We start from the raw sequence: 20,901 nt of genomic DNA on the forward strand, positions 1-20,901 counted from the left end.
ACTACTCCACTACTCAACACTACCACTGACACTCATACTCACACTCATGAATGAAAGGAAGGAAAATCAACAGAAGTTGCTAACGTGTATTGCATTTGTTCTTTTTACTGGTGTGTAGGTAGTCTGTTCCTCTTAGATGCAAGTCTTCAGCCTGTTCCAAAAAGTGTCTACTGCTGCTAATTGTGAAACCCACTCTGTGATGGTTGTAGTTGCACCCATGTATGGATGCCTTTGCGTAGAGTAAGTGATACATCATTATGCCTGCAGGATATTGCAAATGTACTGCTATAAAGAATAATCCTGAATGGTGTCTTCCTACTGTGAGGTCTAATACACCATATGTTAGAAGATGCCACATTTAAACTTAATGAGAAACATGACAATAAGGTCAAAACATAACAGTGCGGTGAAAACACACTATTGCCATCTATTGCTTAAAGATATAAAGACTTCCAAACACTGCCAAGCATTTCCAGAGATGCAAAGCAATTTCCTACAGACTTTCCTGATGTGTTGTAGAAAATGTTCCCCATAGCCTCAGCATCTTAGATCTTCAGTGAGTAGAAAATGCCATACATGGTGCTTAACATCTTCATTAATAAACTGGAAGAGAGAGAAAACAGCAGGCTAATGAATTTCACAGATGACACAGAATTGTTGAGAGGTCCCAGAATCGCTGGTGAGGAGTAAGAAATAATCAAAAGGGAGGCAGAGAGCTGAGAGTAAATAACAACAGAAAAATAATGCCAGAATAAAAGGCGAGCCAGAACAGCTGGTGAAACATCAAATTATACAAAACACCTGCAGATGGAGAACTATGGAAAGGAGAAATGAAGAAAGAAGTTAGGCAGACGTGGAGCCCACTGAAGTCATTGGAAGTTTTTCCATTGATTTTTGTCCATTTTTGTTCAAGCCCAGAGAGTCTTTAAGACAGCTATGTGTTTGCTTTGTGATAAGATAAGTCATGCTGTGCAACTTTGTATGCACAGCATGGAGAAGCAACATGGTTTTCCTTCCACGTAGCACTAACTAGATCATAGCTACAATACTGAGATTATTCCTCTTCCAGAAAAAAAAAGTAATAATTTTAAATACCTGTCCCAAGAAAGAGGGTGACAGAGTTGAAATAGTTCAGTAAAAAAAAAGCAAGACAAACTTATTAGGGTCCTAAAGAGGTCAACTTATAGTGAGGGGCCAAAGTAAGTTAATATTCATTGCAAAGAACAGCATTATTGCACTTCAAGCACTAGACTGTCAGGAGATCCACACTCACGATTCAAAACTTTGGATTCAAAGATTGATTTTTTTTTCGTAGATACTTCTCTTTAAATATATTTTTATCATCATTGTTTTTTAAACACAAATATGGGAGCAGTGCTGAAGGGGCACAGAAAACGTAAGGAGCTCTGAGATGGAGCTCAAAAAGTTTATGAAATGGATTGCATGTTATGATGTTGGTGATAGCAGGTGGTTGGACGTGTCACAGGAGTTGACATGCTATCCTCTGTTACGATATAAAATATGAACTTGCCAACAGTTCAGCTGCTGATGTGCTGAGACAAGCACCTATCAAGCTGAATAGCACTGGCTTATGCTCCCCTATCTGTCTGTACTGGCTGTCTCTTCTCTCGGCATGCAGATCTACACGTCAGCGACTTGAGTTCATGTAGAGAGACTTTGAGGTAGCTTTAGATTTATTAGCTCGGGGCGGGAAGGCAGCGAAGCTGTAGAAACGCACAGCTGAGCTGGGTTAACCACAGGACTAATTCACTCAGCTTCTCAGACAGGTTTGGGCAGCCTTTGTGATTTCCATAATGATGCATCTCCACTGCTATCGGTGCCCGAGGTGGCTAACTTGGGGGTGCTCACATTGCCTCAAGGGAGATGCATGTGAACGTCTGGAAGCAGAGTCCATCTCTTGATCCCACTTGTTGAGGTCCTAGCACAGAACCCATAATCAACCCTCTCCCCATTATGGTAATACAGAAAACAGGCATACCCTTATGTGCTCTGAATTATGGTACGTCCTGTCTTCAGGCTTAGTTCATCTTCCCAGGTCTGCTATGTGCACCATGATAACAGCATGCCACAGTCAGAATAGTCCAAAGCATAACTTGCCCACCCACTCCTACTGACACACTCCCAACTCAGAAATACGCAGGTAAAGCTGCACGGGGCTGCTCCTCTTCTTCCGCCCTTGAGACCTGTCGCTGGCATGCTTGAAATCAGCTATTGGAAACAAGCCTGGAACAGCCTTACCAGCCAGCACCAGGTTTAGTGCAAGCCTGCAGGCACCAAAATATGGATTACTAAATTGAAGGCAGGATGTACCGTAATTCACAGCACATAAGGGTGCCCAGCTGGGACGTTCCACCCCCGTGGTGTACACAAGCCCTTGGATAGCATGGCAAGTAAATCACGGACCGGGGTGGGGAGGCCCCGAAGAATTGCAGACAATTTGGTTCTGCTAGTACTTTATCACCAGGGAACTGTGCACTAGGATCTTTCCTCCCTATAAAGATAGTTTCCTAGCACAGACGTTTTCATCTCATGACTCTCTTAAAATATATATATTTTTCTATTTCTACTGAGAACAGTGCACTGGAATCCAAGTCTCCTGGAAGTGGTTCGCCTCCTGATTTGCCTCCTTGCCTGCATGCATGAAGCCTCAAGTCTCTGCATACTAAAAATAGTTCTGTAGCATTCATATTATTTATACTGTTCATAACAGCACCAAAGTCAGCACAGCTATTTATAAGGATAAGGATTGCACATAGGAGTAGGCCTTGGAGGATATGATGCAAAACGGAAAGAAAGCTAAAGGTGTATGCTGAAGTAAAAGAACTTTTGAGTTGGTTACATGGAGGACAACAGTCTTGTCATTATTCCAAAAGATAATTCCCTATTAACAGTATTGCAAAAGCAGGAAGTTATAGTATTTAGCTTTTGCTGCCTAAGCTTCAAATAACAGCAGTAAACATTATTATCAGCTAAAGAGCATGTCATAATGGATGTAATTGTCCACCCGGGTGGCTCATATTTTGGCTAGACAGATTTTGCAAAACATACTCATTGAAGTAGAAGTTCAGGGGAGGTACTATGGCCAGATGCAGAATGCTTCCAGTGTATTAGTAATGTATTTGCTCACATGGATCAGTTCATTTTAAGGGATACATCACTTATTTGGGATAAAGAAACAAGAAGCACTTATTGGTTTCATTCAATTGATCTTGCTACATAGTAAATTATTGTGCTCTAGGTCAGTGTTTCTCAACCCATGGGTCTTGACCCAGAAGTGGGTTGCAGGGATATATGAAAGGTTACAAACAAACTTTAAAAATGGATCAACAAGCTTTAAAAATGGATTCTTCTTTAAAGCAGAAAAACATGGGAATTCCCTTGCAGGCTGGCAGAGAAACACACCTCAGTTAGAAATAAGTTTAATATCAGATACCCTTAGATTATTTAAAGATTTCTGAATTCAAAGCACTGCCTTATATCTGGCTTCATTTTACCCCAGTGGTTCTCAACGTTTTTAAACTCATGCTATGACTTGTTAGATTTAAGGCACCTTTCGAAAAATGCCAGCTCTTAAATCTCATTCGTTTCTTGACTACAAAAAAGTAATAGAGTCATTCTCCTGCCGGCAAGAACTCAGAAAGACTACCGCAGATCCAAATGCTGGTCTCCCTTTGGATTCTATTTGAAATGTATGGGTTTATTTTGTGAATCATATGTAGGTGTCTGCACACCTATCAGTGCCATTCTTGTGTTTCACACTTAAAAGGAGCATGCAGTGTCCTACAGTCCCATGGCACCTTGGATGAGAATCCCCATTTTGCCATGTCGGCTTGATAATATTGTTATTTATAGTCAGGTTGGAAAGCTAATAGCTGGAAAGGTATACTCCGGAAAATGTGGAACATTTTCATAAAACAGAATTGTATATTTTTCAGATGAATCACATTGCTCAAAGTTCAAATCCGGTTGGCAGTGCTGCTCTTTTCATGTCACTTGGCCTTTCTTCTACTCTTTTCTGAAGTCTCAAGAGCATTACATGCATACAAGATCCATCAGTCTGAAGAAAACAGGCGTGTCTGAGGTCATTGATGAACAAAGATCTCTTGGGTCAGGGAATAAATTCACCTTTTCCTTTCCTATAATGAAGAAGCAAAACAGTAGCAACTGAAGTGCGTCAAAGGGGTGACTGGAAAAAATGATAGTTCATTTAAACTGTTTGGCTCTGATGTATTACACAATAAATAATATACAGTGGATATTCTGATCCTGCAGACATATACCTATGCAGTGAATTCAGTGTTTGCCTGTTGGCTTCATTGACACTACTACTGCGAGATTATTATATCTGGGTTTAAATCTTGCTAAGTTTGGAGCTTAAAGCAACATACTTATTCTTGTTGTCAGCGGGCACATCTACACGAGATCCTTAATGCACAAAAGACTAATTCTGTTGCACATTAGCACGGCTGGCCAAAACCGTGCTAACATGCATTGACATCACAAAAAAAAGCATTTATCTGTGATAATGTGTAATAGTGCTGATTATGGCACATTAATTTAGTACTTGTTACTACAAGTACTAAACTTAACGCGCCATAATTACAGTGCATTAATTAATGTGTAGATTCATCCAATATCTACTATTAAATTATAGTCACGTTGACTTTGCAGAATCAATGCTTGGTTTTTCTACTTGGAGTGCTTAAATTGCATTACATTCTGGAAAGCTGAAAAGTGAGTTGGAGCTCTTGTATATACTTTATTTTCCTTTTTAAGTATATATAGTTTAGGCATACTCGGGATACAACTGAGCTTGTTCACTGCAGTGTCAGGAGAGTTTGTTTTAATACTCATTAGTATTTCCTTATTAAAGAAAGGTTATCAATGTTCTTAAAGTCCCTTTGTGGAGTACGTCATTTCCAAAAAAAATGGAACTTGTTCGGTAAAAAATAAAACAAGTTTTTAATTGTACTCTATTTGACAGCAGTCCTAATCCTTAGATTCTTGTAAGATAGGCAAACGTGTAAAACTTATTTTTTGGTGTTATGGTGGCTCAGCCAAAGGAAGAGCAGGAGTATTTTCTACCTTACCCATCAGTTAATTCCTTCGTCTTAATGCTGAATAACATCTTATAATAACGATCCTACCTAACAGCCAATAACAAAAGTTCCTTCAAAGACATGGAGAAAAGAAAGGACAGTGTTTATCTAAACTGAATAATATATATGAATGATTCCCTCTGACAAAAGTCTGCCTTATCTATGTTGTGAAGTTTATTTAGTTCACGTTGTGAAGCCTAAATAGATGTGACCTGTCACCAAGGAAGCCTTTCAAGATTTTGGGGAGGGTCAGTCTCTGAAGAGGAAAGGCTTGACTATTTTCAGGATAATTATTCTGAGGAATTGTGATAACATTCCCAGTAGTAGTTGACTGAACTAAAGCATGCTTATTATCCTCATGGCAAACATATTCAAAGAAACAGTATTATTATGCAGTGGAATCTAATAGATGTCAAATTAACTGCAAAGGGCTAGGGCCCAACATGCACGCTGCAATTGCTTCTTTTTATACAGTGGCGCATGTACCTGTACGCATTCAGACAAAAATCTTTTTTATTGAACTTTTCATTATTTGAAAGCTCGGAAAATCGCTTGAAGCAGCATTGTCTTGTGGAGGAAAAATATCTTTTCCACTCTCACACAGTAAAACAGTGTATTGTGATTTGTCATATTTGGTTCTGCCACATTAGTTTATGTCAGAAATGCAGGTAATGTGAGCGATAGACTTGATGAATGATGAAATAGCTTAGCTACCCTTGAAATGACACTGCTACCTGAATTTTTCTGGTGGATAATTAGCAGATTAAGTATAAAGCTGATCCAGCTGCCTGATGGCTGTTCCCCAGAGGTTGTCTTGAGTATTTGCTGCATTTCTATGCAGTATCTCACAGAAATGAATAGAAACAAACGCAGCAGTAAATTTTAGCACCTTGAATTAACTAAAAAACCAAACTCATGCTATATAGTATGTTAGAGCATAAAATACATAAGGTAGGCTCTGTGAAAATCTCTCTGTTACTACAGGAAATCCTACTGACTTTATACTGTGGGTAGACATCTACATGTGTACCTCTTCTTTCTCATTCTTGTGGTATAGTGATGGAAATTTCTTGTGCTGTAAGACTGAAGTGTGTGTATTAGTATGTGTGTACCTGTGTCCATGTAACAAAAAAAAAAGAAAAGGAAGAAAAAAGGCACTCGTGTGGACCCAGAGGAACAGACTTTCACCTTCCTCTATGCAAAAATAAAGTTTATTTTCTACCTATGAGAACTTTTTTACCATCTTTATTTTTTCCTGAGCCTGAGGGAATGCACGTGTGCCTGAAAGTTTGCAGAAAAACATTTTTTTTTTTTTTTTTTGCGATTTCTCAGTCTAATAAAAGGTATAAGAGTTAGAGAGTTTTGCATTTATTCCTGTGCCTATGTGGAATTGTATCTATCTGTGACATTGTCACTAGGATGTTCTGTACTAAAAGCGTGTGTGTGTATCTAATATCTAAAAAGGGAGTGACTTAAGGAGATGAGAAGGCTTGAAATCAAACCCAATAATTAGTAACACATTAAAGATCTTATCCAAATGATACAATCTTAACACCCTAGCTCGTAATGTCAAAATATCAATGGAAGGCTTTGATGTCAGAACAAACAGAAGTTGCTTTGATGAAGACTTGCCAATGATCCTGGGAGTCTGGGGAAATGCTGGGGAAACTCCTGGCTGAGAGAGTTTGAAATGGTTGAGACTTCCAAAACCATTTCCTCTCTGTGAAATGGAAATAATGTTCTGCTTTCAAGCCCTTAAGACATGTAATGAATGATTTGAATCCTTGCTCAAAAGTACCTGCAGCTGAGGTCCTAAATGCAACTTTCTGAGGATAGACTGGACTGGAGTAGTTCCTACTTTTCTACACGTCACCGATCCACAAAGCCTCAACTCTGAGAGCTCAGTTAATTCCACTGGGATTAGCAGGGCAATTATAAATCTCCTAGACAAGCTCATTTTCCAGCCAAACTCCAGAGGATTTTTCAAGGTTCTGTCCATCACTATCTGGCTTTGTAAACAATGTGCAAAAGCATATTTACCACAGTTTACAGCCATAATATTTTAAAGGAAGTGAATATTTGCTGTGGCTATGGTACAAACCATGTCCTCTCTTGGATGCAGTTTTCCTCAAGGTGACCTGGCTTGAAAATATTTGTACGTGCTAACTTCCTTTCTGCAGCTTGCCTGGCAATTCTCCATGAAGATTTGTTCAGGCACATATCAGAAGTGTTAATAAGGGCTCAGGGCATTATGGAGTACTTAAGGGATATCTTCTGTGTTTTACCTCAGGAGTGCAAAGTGGGAGTACTTTTAAACCCAAGGTAAAATTGAGGAGGTTCATGGACCATCAGGGTATTATTGCAATTAATTAAAGCAGTATTATGTGCTGATCAAGTAACACCGAGCCAGTGCCAGCAAAATGAGGATGGAGGATGGAGGCTATAACCAAGTGCCTCATTTGCATAACATTTGTCATATTTGCATTTCTATTGCAGCCCATATACATCCACACTCTGCTTCTCTTATTCCTTCTGCTTCTGAGAGCGAGGCAGCTTATGGCTCTTCAGGGGAAGCTCATGGCTTCTATAGAGGATCTCAGGGGGATACTTTATTCTTGAGAAACCAGATTGACTGCCCATATGAAAGTGCCTAGGAAATGGGGAAAACAGGCCTCAGCAAGTTGGAAGTTCAGTTCAGTGTACCTGTGAACTCTGATGCTGTCATATAATATATATATAAAACATATGGCAGCATCAAAGTTCATATATACACACACACACACACATCTCTTTAACTATCTATAGATAGATAGATACACACACACACAATCATATTCTATATTCTTTGATTCATTTTTTATTGGAAGTTACTACCCAGAGATGCTGCGTAGTCATTCCACCTGTGCCTAGCTGGTCACAGAGGTTTGTTGCATCATGGTTGCATTGTGGCCTCAAAGGAAATTCCTGTAATAAAAAAAAAGACTAAGAGGAGTGGACAGGACAATAAACTGATCACACCCTCCTTAAAACTCTGGAGGCAGCTGGACAGGTCACTATGCCCCAGTCAGAGTTTTTAGTTGGAGAGTATCTCCCTGATTGTTCTCTGCTAATTTTCCTTGTCTTCAACATGTCTGAGCTTGGGGAAAGAGTCTGCTGTCTATTTTCATGCTCCCCCAGTGACCTTCATTCTCTTCATTTCTCTCCAGTGAGAGAGATGGGAAGAGAGAAAAGAGGGTGAGAGGCTCACTTTGGCATCACAGTTTGGTTCACTGCCCCTTTGAAGTAGTTGCATCTTCCCTAGAAGCAGTCGGGGCAGGTGAGGAAAGCTGCCAGAATATGATAGTCACTGTGGATATAGAAACAGACTGAGAGGGAGAAAAATGAAAGAGCCCAACCATGGGTGACTGGTGCCTCCCGAGTCTCGGTACGCACCAGTGGAAGAGGAGGGGCCCAGTGGCCAGACAGTGACTGGGGTGAGAGGTCCCCCGCTGTCAGCTGGTGACTGGGGGAATCTAATTTCAGGGGGGGCTCATGCGCTCTCTGTGCCCCCCTAGCAGCTGGAGCACTGGCTGTCAGGGGGAGCACCAGTGCTCTCAGGGGGGGCACATGCCCCGCAGTGCCTTCTCTGCACGTCGCCTATGAGCCCAACAACTTGACTCTCCACCAGTCTAATGGCTTCTGAAACTGTGCTGATCGTTGCTCCATGTGACCGTGCTTCAGCAGTGCAAAGCAAAATAAGTAACATCCATTTAGCATTTGTTCTCTCATCCTTTCCTGCAGGAGAAGAATTGTAGAGCAGAGCACCTTGTTTGGGAACATTCCTTTAATCTGTATGAGCGTGCACTTGCTTGTAAATGAACAACACCTATTGGTTCAGGAGGCCAGGTCAGAGTAGAAGGCTCTGATTTTCATAGCGGACTGTGTTCCTGTGAGCATTCATTTTACCATCCTGGCCAAGCTCCCATGAAAACTCATTCTGTTGCTACCTTTTGCCCATGCCTTACTGAACACCGTGTGTCACTAATATTAAGTAGGACTTTTACTTAACACTTAACATAAGTTATTGTACATTTGACTTGGAAACACGTCATTATTTCCTTTGTGTTGCCTGATAGTGATGTCTGATCAGCTATGCCACACTTTGAAATAATACTCGTTTTCACTTTTCATACTTATGCAGTAATTATCATTGTATTATCAAACATAGTTGGGAATCGTGGCACCCTTCACTTGGCATATTACTATGACACAGCCCTTAAACATGCAGATCTCACAGTTTGTGAGTCTAGCAAAAGAGTCACTCTTTCTCTTTTGCCTAAGCTCCACTTTGACCAGGGGAAATTTGAGGCAATCCTTAGCTCTACAATCAGACTGGGAAAGCAAGAAGAAGAAAGGAAGAAACGGCAAACATCACAATAAAGAATTGATGGCTGCTATCTAGTTGGCTGCTGCCACTATAGGATATCAATAAAAAATGCCTCCAGGGCATATATTATCCCCAGGTCACATTACAATGTTCTCCATAAATGAGAAAGCCAGATAATTTTAACTTGAGCTATACTAATTTTAACTTGAATTAATCTTTTGTTGTCGCAGAATATTTCTTTGGCCGGGGGGTGAATGCCAACATTTTTGTGGTTTTCAACACTCAAAAAAGTCATGATCTATTCCTTCTCCCAACTTGTCTCACAGTCCCTGCCTGTTACATGCCACACAACTTCTCTCTCATTGTGGCTGGCTTCACATATGTTACTTCCCTCTCCGATTAGTCCTGTGTCAATTTTTTCTCCTTGCTTGGAGTTTTAGAAAGGTGCTTTTTATGACTGCATTTCACTGCATTGTGGAATATATTTATTGCATTGTACCATGCCCAAATACCTTGAAGAGTTAGAGGGGAAAAAAACTGTTTTATGACCATGTGTATGACTGAAGTCACCTATTATTAAATGCTTAATGTGGTGAGATGCATATTGTAGTTACCTGTAGCTTTTCTTTAAAAAAACTTTAAATTTCTGTTTAAAACATACAGGGGTGTAGGTTGTAGCCATGTTGGTCTAAGGACATAGGTAGACAAGGCTTTTTGGGTGAATCTGATATCTTTTATGTTTCAAACATATACTTTTCTTTATTTTTTTCAGATGAGTAGCTAGCTACATGTGAAATTGGTTGCTTCCATATTTTTCTGTTGCATTTATACAATATTTTAAAGAGTGAATGTTGTAACTGGAGACCTCCTGTGCTAACTTTTCAAGGTATCAGCCTGGACTGAATTTTTATGATCAAGTCATAAAATTTTGAAAGCAAAGGTTAACAGTGTGGAAGTAAATCCTTTTCACACATTATCTCCAGCCATCGGAGCCATATCAGCCCTCAGTCCAACTTCTATTAACAGCTAGAAACTCCTCTGGAGAGCAAGGGCAGAATATGCCCTTCTTAGTCACAAATAAATTCACCTTTGCTGCAAATATTTATACACAAAGTATACAAAGGTTGTCCCTCTAAGGTTTATATAAGGTGGCACATACAGTCTTTGGCATGCGTTGCATGCCTAGACTTTTTTTTTTCCTTGCTCTCTCCAGAGCTTTCTGATTAAAAAATTATGAAAGTCTAATTCAAGTCTTGGCTCTTGTAATTAAGGATTACCATATTCCAACTAATTTACTAAATTCGTAGCCCTCTTGGTTGATGTTATTGCATATATATTTAAAATTGTTATATGTATAAATTATATTGCCTTATTAAATAGTCACCATAATTATTTGCTTTTTCTATACACATCCTGATCTGAGCTAATACAACCCTTGGTTAAATTCTTCGATATATGTGTGGAATGTTACTAGCAACCTCAGGTGAGGTCCTGTTAGAAAATTGTACTATCCCTGAATACAGGCATTATCCATTTATCCTATTAGCATGAGGCCATAGTGGAGCAGTGGTTCCCAACCTTTTTTGGCCATGTCCTGCTGCTGGGAGTAGAGCCTGGGGGCGGCCCAGCGGAGCTCCTGGCACACGGTGCAGCTCGTCGTTTGTGTGTGGCATTGCTGGTATTGCCCCTGCAACCCTCATTTGGATGGCAACCTGAAGCTGGGAACCGCTGTCTTAGAGCTTTGTGCCTCTGGATGTGAACAGAGGTGGCACAAGGCACAGTAATGCAAAAATGAGGGAAGCAGTTGGTATTTATCAGAGAGCAAGATAAATTGGCCATTTCAGCATCTGATGCATGTAACGACAGTGCAAATTTTATGCACTCTGCTGCTGCCTTAGAATCAAGAGTGCACCCAAGAAGCAAGCCCCACCTGTTTGCTCCCACTCGGGCCCTCCTCAGGTTCAGAAATTAGGCAGAGGAGACAGTTGGAGAGCAGCACAGGGATGTGCTTGCAGAAGCCCCCGAGATGCTTTAGGAGGGCCTGAAAGCACTGGGGTGCACACTGAGGACTCTACCTAATTGCTGGACTTGAGCACATGTGGGATAGGATTGCATGGATCGGGATTGCTTCCTTTCATCACCTCCAGGTTTGTCGGGATGCACAACAAGAAAACCCGTGGAGTTTATGGCTGTAAGAAACCTTTAGGTCTTTCTGTGGTGTGAGCGAAACAGATGCATGCAGCCACCTTGTGTGTGTTGTAATTTGCCCTCCTCCAAGGCTCTCCACTTTTTATTACTGTCCCCCCAAATACAGCCTCCTGGTCCTTCCCAGTCTGGAGGACCAGGTAGCTATGGTCACCCTATAATTCTCGTCTAACCTGGTTTATAATACAAGCCATTCACTGTCACGCACGTAGCCTTTCCTCGAGTCCAATACCTTGTATTTGTCTAGAGCATACAGTGTGTTTTGACACGCACAAGGAAGGACGAGATGCTTGACTTGAGGACATCAAAATGATGGTACTTCCCTTGGTAATTTCTACCAGTGGTTAGGCGCTGCCTTTTTAAAGGAAAAATCGCTTTTATTTATTTCTGCTTCCCTCTATTTATTCTTATTCTGCTTTTCCCTGCTAGATTAAAGAGCCTCAATACCCAGTATTTTCTCCCCAGAAAGATGCTTAAACACTGTCATCAAGTCATTCCTCAGATCTTCCTTTTTGACAACTAAGGAGATTGAGCTCTGGAAGTTTGTTTTTTTTTCTTTCCCTATAAAGCGAATTCTCTATCCTTAAATCATCATAGTGGCAGTATTCTGCATTCACTCCAACTTTCACCTGTATGAAAATATAAGCAGGAAAGAAGTTGCATTAACATCCTTTGACATGTTTTAAATTACACTGTTGTCTGCAGCAGGCTGATAGGCCCGACGTGTGCATGGGCAGAGTTCCGTGAACTTCAGTGACAGCAAACACAGTGAAGCAGTTTGGAAAAAAACCTGGCAACTTACCCCAAACTTGACCAAAGGGGCCCAAACTGCAGCCTACCTTCTCATCTTCACCCTTGTAAACCTTTAAAACAGCACGATGGCTGAGCTTCTTCCAACAGAGCATCCCATGCTTCCAAGCCAAGACGTTTGGATACCATGCATCTGGGCCAAGGTCAGCAAATCACTAAACCAGTGCCTAACTTCGAGAACATAGGTAGGTCCAATGGGGGCAAATATACTACTTATGTCCTTAAGCACCTTGCCAAATCAGGGCCCCAAACTTCCGGCTGCTTCTTCAGACCCAACAAAAAGCCTGATCCTCAAACTCTTATTTATGACAGTAGATCCATTGTGCTGGCACACAGGAACTATTTGTGTGACTAATGATTTCAGTAACAAACCCTCCACCCCAGAGCCTTTCACAGGAGAAAGTCTCCAGGACTCAGTAGTATAAAAAATACAGGCACGCTTTGGGCACCTCACCATTGCGAAGTAGCTGCAGTGTCTCCAAGTTATAAAACAGCATTCAAGCAAATTTAGTATTTTGGTCTCAGCGCATTGCTAATTTTAAAAGCTGGGTGGGTGGGTGTGTTATACTAACATTCACAGCCCGGCGATGCTTGCTTTTGAGCGCAAAATGAAAGTTTGTAGCTGTTAAATCTCAGTGGGTTCTTTTTTTTTTGTTTTAATAACTGTCTAGTTAAAATGTTTTAATAAGTTGAAAACTTATTTTTGTTACTAGACTTGCTGTGGAATTTAATTTCTACAAACCTGCTAGGAGTACCGTGAGGGACTGAAATGATTTCAGGGTTCATAGACAGGACAGCACTTAGCTGAGTCCCTTACCCCAGCTGCTCTCTAGTTCTGAATACCAATGAGAAAACCGTGTAGTATTTCATTTTCCCCTTGAACTCTGACTACCGACTGGCTGTGGATAATTTTGATACCAGAAACTTTTTTTTTTTAAAGAAACACAGGATTGTTTTGACCCATGGTCAGGTCCCTTAGCTTTCCATGATTCAGTACTTGTGGAATAATTTATTTGCTGTGAAATGACTTATTCACTGAGGAATGTGTGGGAGGGGAGAAAAATTAGCATATGTTGTAGCTTTACACAGTGCTGAACTTGAATTTCAAATGGGAAACGGTGGATTCAGCCTTTCTTTTCTTGATATTGATTGTGGTCAGCAATTAATGTCATTGTTTGTAAATGATGTCACCCTACAAATCACGTGGATGCCTCATTCAGAAAAAAAAAACCCCAGCAAAGGAAAGTGAATCCTGGCAGCAATGAACATATTCACAGAGAGGGGGGAAGTGCTTAGAATACAAATATTGCAGGCGCTGTGTACAGAACGGGTTGTGGTCTATCCGAACATGGTTCTGCCTGGTTGAGTCACTGGTGTATAGCAAGTTGGATGTTTATGTAGCTAAATTATCATCTACCCAAAGGAATCAGGTGTGCTCTCCAAATGTAGAACCTGGCATTTCCAAGACTTCATCTCTTTTCCAGTATGCAAGCCAAATAAACCCTCCTCAATCCTGTGGTCCATTGCCATGAGAGATGTGAAAGTGTTCACCGATTTCACTGTGGCTTCTCACAGGGGGGAGGGTCCGTAACACATTGCACAGCTGGATCAGGAATTGAAGGGGAAAGGGGTCTTAAACTGCCGCGCGCACAACTCAGGGGAAGTACTTCCAAAAGGCAACTGGGAACTGAAAACAGTTTGCCAGATAAGCTGTAACTGGACTCATTTATATCGTAGTAATGCTAGACCAAGTCCTCCTTGTCCTGGGCATTGTACAAACAGGTTCTGAGGAGCTCAAAGTCTGAAGTTAAATAGAGTGAGAGTGTGCAGGAGAAAAAATGATCATCCACGATACGGATGGTTAACTGGAAAAATAAGCAAACATTTGGACCTGTGTTTAATTTTAAGCATATGCAAGTAATCCCATGCCTCTTTAGCAAAGCACTTCAGCATGATTTATACCAGTGGATGATCTAGCCCAAGATGTTCCTCTTGTATCAGTTTGCCTGGCCCTTGAAGAACAACACCTTCCCCTGGCTGCTTGTCTTACAATGCAGATGAAATTCTGTAGATTTTAAACATTGAAGTGTTTTTTTTATCAGTCTGCCATATGTTTTTCATAGATAACTATGTGGTCTAATTGGTTTGAATCAAACTACTGACACCAATATGCAAATTGAGCTGGAAGAGAGCATGTGTGTACTATAGCTTCCTTCTGCGCCATTGATTGAAATATGAATGCTTAAAAATAGATCTATATGGAATATTTAAGTAGTTTGCAATTACATCCATTCTCACTTGTCTGCGCTGGTTATATGATGGTAACTAGGAAAAATAACAGGTAAATTCACTCCCTTAATCTACTGCATTTAATTCTAGTAGATCTTTATGCTTGTGTGTCTTTTTAATTTAGTTCTTGCTAAATCAGTATATTTCTAAGTAAAAATCCATCTGCATAAATATATATATTTGTGTCATGCACCAATGTATTGCATGAACCAAAGGTGACATCATTTTAGTACGTAATAGGATTTTACTAGAACAATCTTTAAATTACTTTCAGACACCTTGATAACATGTTATTTTCTTATAATGCATGACTGATTTTCTTTAATTAAAGTCTGTGTTTGGCTCTTTCTCTCTCCTTCTTGCCCCTTTCCTTTCACTGGGTGACCTTCTACAATCTGTTCATGCTAGATATCATGTGGGCCAGGCCATCAGCGAGCTTATTTACATTTGAAGGACAGCCAGCACAGTCATTCACTGTTCATTTTCAATAATGCTTAGCATCCAAACAGGATCTGTGAGATTATATATATATATTTTTTCAATATATATTTATATTTACAGTTGCATCTCTGGATTGCTACAAGAATATGTAAACTCAATAAAGAGTAATAACTGATTTTAAAAAATTCTAGACTTCCTGGGAAGAGTCTAAACTTAAATTTTAAAAGTAAAGCAAAAAATATTATGCTCATGCTAAGCAAAAAGTGAAATGCATTTAAGTCAAATTAAAAAGGAAAAAGAAAATCGGGTGGAAGCCTTCTACATTTGCAAATGATTGTCATTTACATCCTAGCTGCTGTTCATCACTTCTGCAGGCTGTGACTATTAAAAACACAAAAGGTACAAAGGAAGGAGACATATAGGGCAAATATAGATTGTGTCTATTTGAGATTTTTTAAATTTAATTCTTCCTTATACCTCCATGCTACAAGTTGGTCATGACATAATAGAATGAATATATTTTATTGCCATGAATCATTCCTTAATTTCTTGACCGGGTTGTGGCTTTTCGTATTTCCTGGATAAGCCCATCAAGTGGACACTGCTTTCTAAGAGTCACACGCAGCAGCGATAAATACCTTTCTACCTCCACCACAATATCTAGGATTCCCCAATGCAAAACCAGTGTTGCTTGCTCTTCTGACTTTATTACAAACATTGAAACATATGGAAGTATTCTTAAAACTCCATTTCCTAAAGTCAAGCCATGATGTCAGAACCTCAACTTTCATTTTGGTTTTTGGTTTTTTTAAGTTTCTAACCTTCATGTTTAAGGAAGAAGAGCTCAGAAAACAGAATGTCTGAAGGCCAAGAAACCAGGTAGCAACGGAAAATGTTCACAAATCTCTTATTTTTTAAAAAATCATGATTTTTAAACAAATATCCTGAGTTGTTGCTGGCATGAGCTACATGTGTGTTAATAATCCTGTGCATGTAAGGCTGACATTTTCTCCCTGCAGAAATCAGTGGGGATTTAACCACTGACTTCAAATTGGCTACACTTTGGTCCATTGCCTTTTTCCTACATATTTTTGTAGGTCTAAGTTTTCAACCCTTTAAAGCCATGGATAAAGAATTGGCCAGGTGACTTGATGCACCGAAATTACTGGAACCATGTGTGTTAATTAATTCTCAAAATGAGAGTATTCTGTAGAGGAAAAGTATCTATCAATAGCACTCTCCATCCCTGAAACTACAGCCCTCATTCCATTACTCTTCCTGGTGCTGAGATGTACTTTATTTAATAAGTAGTGTTGTTTTCTCAGTGGGAGATTATTATTGCACAAATACTTCAGCATGTGCTTAACATTAAGACTGGGACTGTTCCCATGCAACCAGGCTGCCCAAATTGAGAGTGGGCTAAGGCACATTGATTAAGAAGGATGAAAAGGAGGATAACAGAATCTGGCCTCATGATTTCAGAAAAAACTATGGAAGGATTACTAGTTTTTCCTTTGATTAATATGGTGTAAACATAAGGAAGTATAATATAAAATCAAAAAAGCACATTGTGGGCATGGTTCAATGATTTCACTTGCAAGGATTTTCTGTATTCCTCAAGCATATTAAATATTCTATTTATAAACCAGGTTGAAATCTCCCCTGCAGTTACATTGCCCAGATTTAGAAAAGCAATAAAAAATGAAGACTTTACTGCAATTATTGTATTAGAAACCAGCAGGCTTCAAATAAGCAAAAGCTGCATGCTACATCTATCATAAGACCATGATTACAGGGCATTTTACAGGTACAGTTGCCCTGCTGTGGATGTGGAAAATGTGACACAGAAGCCCATAAAGTGTGTAGCTTCCCAGATTAACTTGTAAGAACAATTCCGTAAGAATATGATAAGGATAACATGAACAGGATTTTAAAGGAAAAAATATACCAATGTCTGGAATTCAAAGGGGAATGATACACAGTAAGGTTGTGTGAAGCTTCAGGTGCTGATACGATTTGGAGGAGATTCGGCCCGATTCGGCAGCCGAATCTCCGAATCCAAATTAAACCAATTAAAAGGTCCAAATTGATTGAAAGCTTTCTGTATCAATTCAGAAAAGATTCAGAGAGCTTCAGCAATTTGGGCAGTCCGTGCTGGCTGCAGGATGGAGCTGAACCTGGTCTCCATGCTAGTAAGTAGGGAGCAGGGGAGGAAGTACTGCAGGAGTGGGAAGAGGACCATGGGGGGACCTCTGCCAGGCCCCATCCCCTGCCTGCTTCCCCAGCCCCCGTGATCACTCCCTGCCCACTGTCCCAGCACCCCCATGGCTGTCACACCCAGCCCCAGCTCCCACTTGTTTAAAAAAATGCCCCTACTCACTGGGTGGCGATCCCCACTGCCCCAAAACCTCAGATTCAACAGCTGCTGCAGCAGCTTTTCTGGAGGCTCATGGAAGATCCCTCCATGCAGCATGGGGCAGTGGGGTGCAGCAGGGATCAGCCCTCCTCTCCCCACCACCAGGCAGGAGCTGGTGAGTGCTGGCTTTTTTTTTTTTTAAAGCACCAGGACACTGGGACCGGGCAGGACAGCCATTGACAGGGCTTGAAGAGTGGGTGGAGGATGGGGCCTGCTCGATTCGGAGATTCGGCCAATTCGGTGACAGCCAAATCTCTGAATTAGATTCAGCCAAATCACTTTGGGACAGTGATTAGAATTACCAGATCAAATCACTATCCCCCAAATCAGCCAAATCTGAAACCGAAGCGAAGACTACTTATTTCACATGGGACCAATACACAGCTGTTGCACAATGTCATCATTGGATATAAAGATTTTATATGTTCATCTTTTAAGTCCTATAGGATTCTCTCCTGTATGGCAATGCATAGTTATGGTTGAAGATATTTTTAGTGGCAAATAGCATTTCCAGGGAAATAAGTGATGCAGTATAATTATTCATGCAGAGAACAACAAGTTTTACAACATACCGTACATTCAGTATTTTGTGTCAGTATTATTGAGTTATTAATGTATTTTTGTTCCATTGGGCAAAAACTTAAAGGCCTTCTTTCTGTAAACACTTATATACCTGCTTAATTTTACTTCTGTGAATCATCCTATAGAAAACTCATGCTTAATATTAAATCATAGGTATTTTGAGGTTCATGGTTTGAACTGAATGTACCTCCTCAGGTTATTCACTGTGTTAGAAGCCCAAGAAAGGGGAGTTACAATGCTTTGGGAAATGATCTGTTCTGCAGCAGGATTCAGAGCCCCTGTCCCCTTCAAACTCATTTTGAATGGAAAGCCCACATAGTAAAAGGCATATGTGAACTTCCTACTATTTGTTGTCCTCTTACTCAATTTCTTTCTGCCAGTCACACAGCTCTATGTCAAATCCTCTTTGCCCTTCCTGCATGCTTTGGGGGTGAACTCTGTGCAGGAGTAAGCTTTCTAATTTAGGAATGTCCCAAAATACTGATTAGCATCTTACTGGTGAACTGCAATAAAGCTAGCTATCCTTCCAAAATTCTCCACTTTACCAGAAAGCATAATAGTATGGGGATTGTATAAGATCTGAAGGTAGATATAAGTTGAAAGATGTACACATCTTTGGTTAGATAACCAAAATTGGCCAGCTTCTCATTAGCCCTTGACCTTTCCTCTCAACACCTCCACAATCCTGTGATTGGGTCTGTTCTTCTGCCTAGTATCCAATTAACTTTTTTTTTTTTAAATAACATCAGATAACAAGCTAAGGAAGTACTGGTTGGATGAGTGGACTGTAAGGTGGTTGTATCATTGGGCTCAGATGGGAGCAGTCAATGTCTACTTGGCAGCTGGTATCAAGTGAATTGCCCCAGGGGTCTGTCCTGAGACGAATTTTATTCAGTATCTTTCTTGACAACCTGGAAGATATCATGGAGTGCACATTCAGCAAGTTGGTAAATGAGACCCATCTGGAGGGAGTAGTATATATGCTGGAGAGTAGGGCTAGGAATCAGAGAGACCTCAACCAATTCAAGGATTGGACCAAGACAAATCTCATGAGGCTAATAAGGAATAGTGCAAAGTTCTGCACTTATGACAGAACATACCTATGTGCCAGTACAGGCTGGGTCCTGACTAGCTGGGCAGCAGCTCTGCAGAAAAGGACCTGGGGGTGAGAGTGAACAATAAGCTGAATATAAACCAACAGTGTGCCCTTGCTGCCAAAAAGGTTTATGGAATACTGGGAAGCATTGGTAGAAATATTTCCAGTAAATCAAGGGAAGTGATTCTTCCTTTCCATTCAGCATTGGTGAGGCCACATCTGGAGTCCTGTGTCCGGTTTTGGGCCCCCCACTACAGATAGCATATGGACAAATTGGAGAGAGTCCAGCAGAAAGCAACAAAAATGGTGAGGGGGCTGGGGGACTTGACTTCTGACGAAAGCATCGGGGAACTAGGCTTATTTAGTCTAGAGAGAGAAGAGGAGACTCATGAAAGCTTTAATAGCAGCCTTCAACTCCTTGCAGGGGAGTGGCAAAGAGGATGGAGCTGGGCTGTTCCCAGTGGTGGCAGATGTCAGAACAAGGAGCAATAGGCTCAAGTTGCATATGGGAAAGTTTAGGTTAGATATTAGGAAGAATTTTCTCACCTGGAGGATAGTAAAACACTGGAACAGGTTACCCAGAGAAGTGGTGGAAGTGCCATTCTTGGAGATTTTCAAAACCCAGCTAGGCAAAGATAATAGAAAAAACCTTCTCAGCAGAAGGGTAGTAAAGCACTGGAAGAAGTTACCCAGAAAGGCTATGGACTCTTCATCCTTGGAGGCTTTTCAGACCCAGCTAGACAAAGCCTTGGCTTGGATGATCTAGTTGGGGCTGGTCCTGCTTAGATCAAAGGGTTGGTCTAGATATGACCTCCTGAGGTCCCTTCCAGCCCTCATTTACTACAATTCTATGATTTTCAAGATCCCTAAATTTATACTCAGCAACAACTCTCCTTAATTAATAGCCTGGCTCAGGCAATCTAAAATTTTGCAAATATTTGGCTCTTTTCACCCACACAAATTAGTATCATAGTTTCTAGGGTTGGAAGGGACCTGAATAGATCATCAAGTCTTTCCAAGGACCAAGGTGAAACTAACTGCCCTGGGCAGGAATGAGTGCTGAGATCATAATACTACAGCCAGATATCTATCCAACCTCCTCTTGAAGACTCCCAAGGTAGGGGAGAGCACCACCTCCCTTGGAAACCCATTCCAGAGCCTGGCAGCCCTAATCATTAAGTAATGCCTCCTGATATGAAGCCTGAACCTGCTCTCAATCAATTTGTGGATGTTATTTCTTGTTATTGCAGGTGGTGCCCGGGGGAACAGAGCCTCGCCTATATTCCACTGGTCCCCCCTGGTGAGTTTATAGATGGCCACTGGATCCCCTCTGAGCCTTTTCTTGTGGAGACTGAATAGATTCAGGCCCTTTAGTCTATCTTTGTAGGGCCTGGCCTGCTGCCCCCTGACCACGTGAGTGACTTTCTCTGGACCCTCTCAATGCTAGCCACATCCCTCCTGAAGTGCAGCACCCAGAACTGGATGCGGTACTCCAGCTGCGGCCTGACCAGTGCCACAAAGAGGGAAGGATCACCTCCCTGGACCTGCTCAAGATGCATCCTTAGATTCATGACAA

The 20,901-nt window shown here is 40.9% G+C and overlaps 1 long non-coding RNA gene across 1 annotated transcript in view; it reads left to right on the forward strand.

The window, feature by feature from the left end:
* The window catches only part of LOC149858034 (uncharacterized), a 114,777-nt gene extending 94,159 nt beyond the window's left edge, over window positions 1–20,618 (forward strand). Inside the window, exon 6 of the long non-coding RNA XR_016443913.1 lies at window positions 20,576–20,618. This is a non-coding gene — a long non-coding RNA (uncharacterized LOC149858034). The remainder of the gene's footprint in view (window positions 1–20,575) is intronic.
* The last annotated feature ends 283 nt before the right edge of the window (window positions 20,619–20,901 follow it).

This window comes from Crocodylus siamensis, chromosome 8 (assembly GCF_052110815.1).
Source record: "Crocodylus siamensis isolate JL-2025a chromosome 8, ASM5211081v1, whole genome shotgun sequence".
In the NCBI taxonomy this organism is placed as follows: domain Eukaryota; kingdom Metazoa; phylum Chordata; order Crocodylia; family Crocodylidae; genus Crocodylus; species Crocodylus siamensis.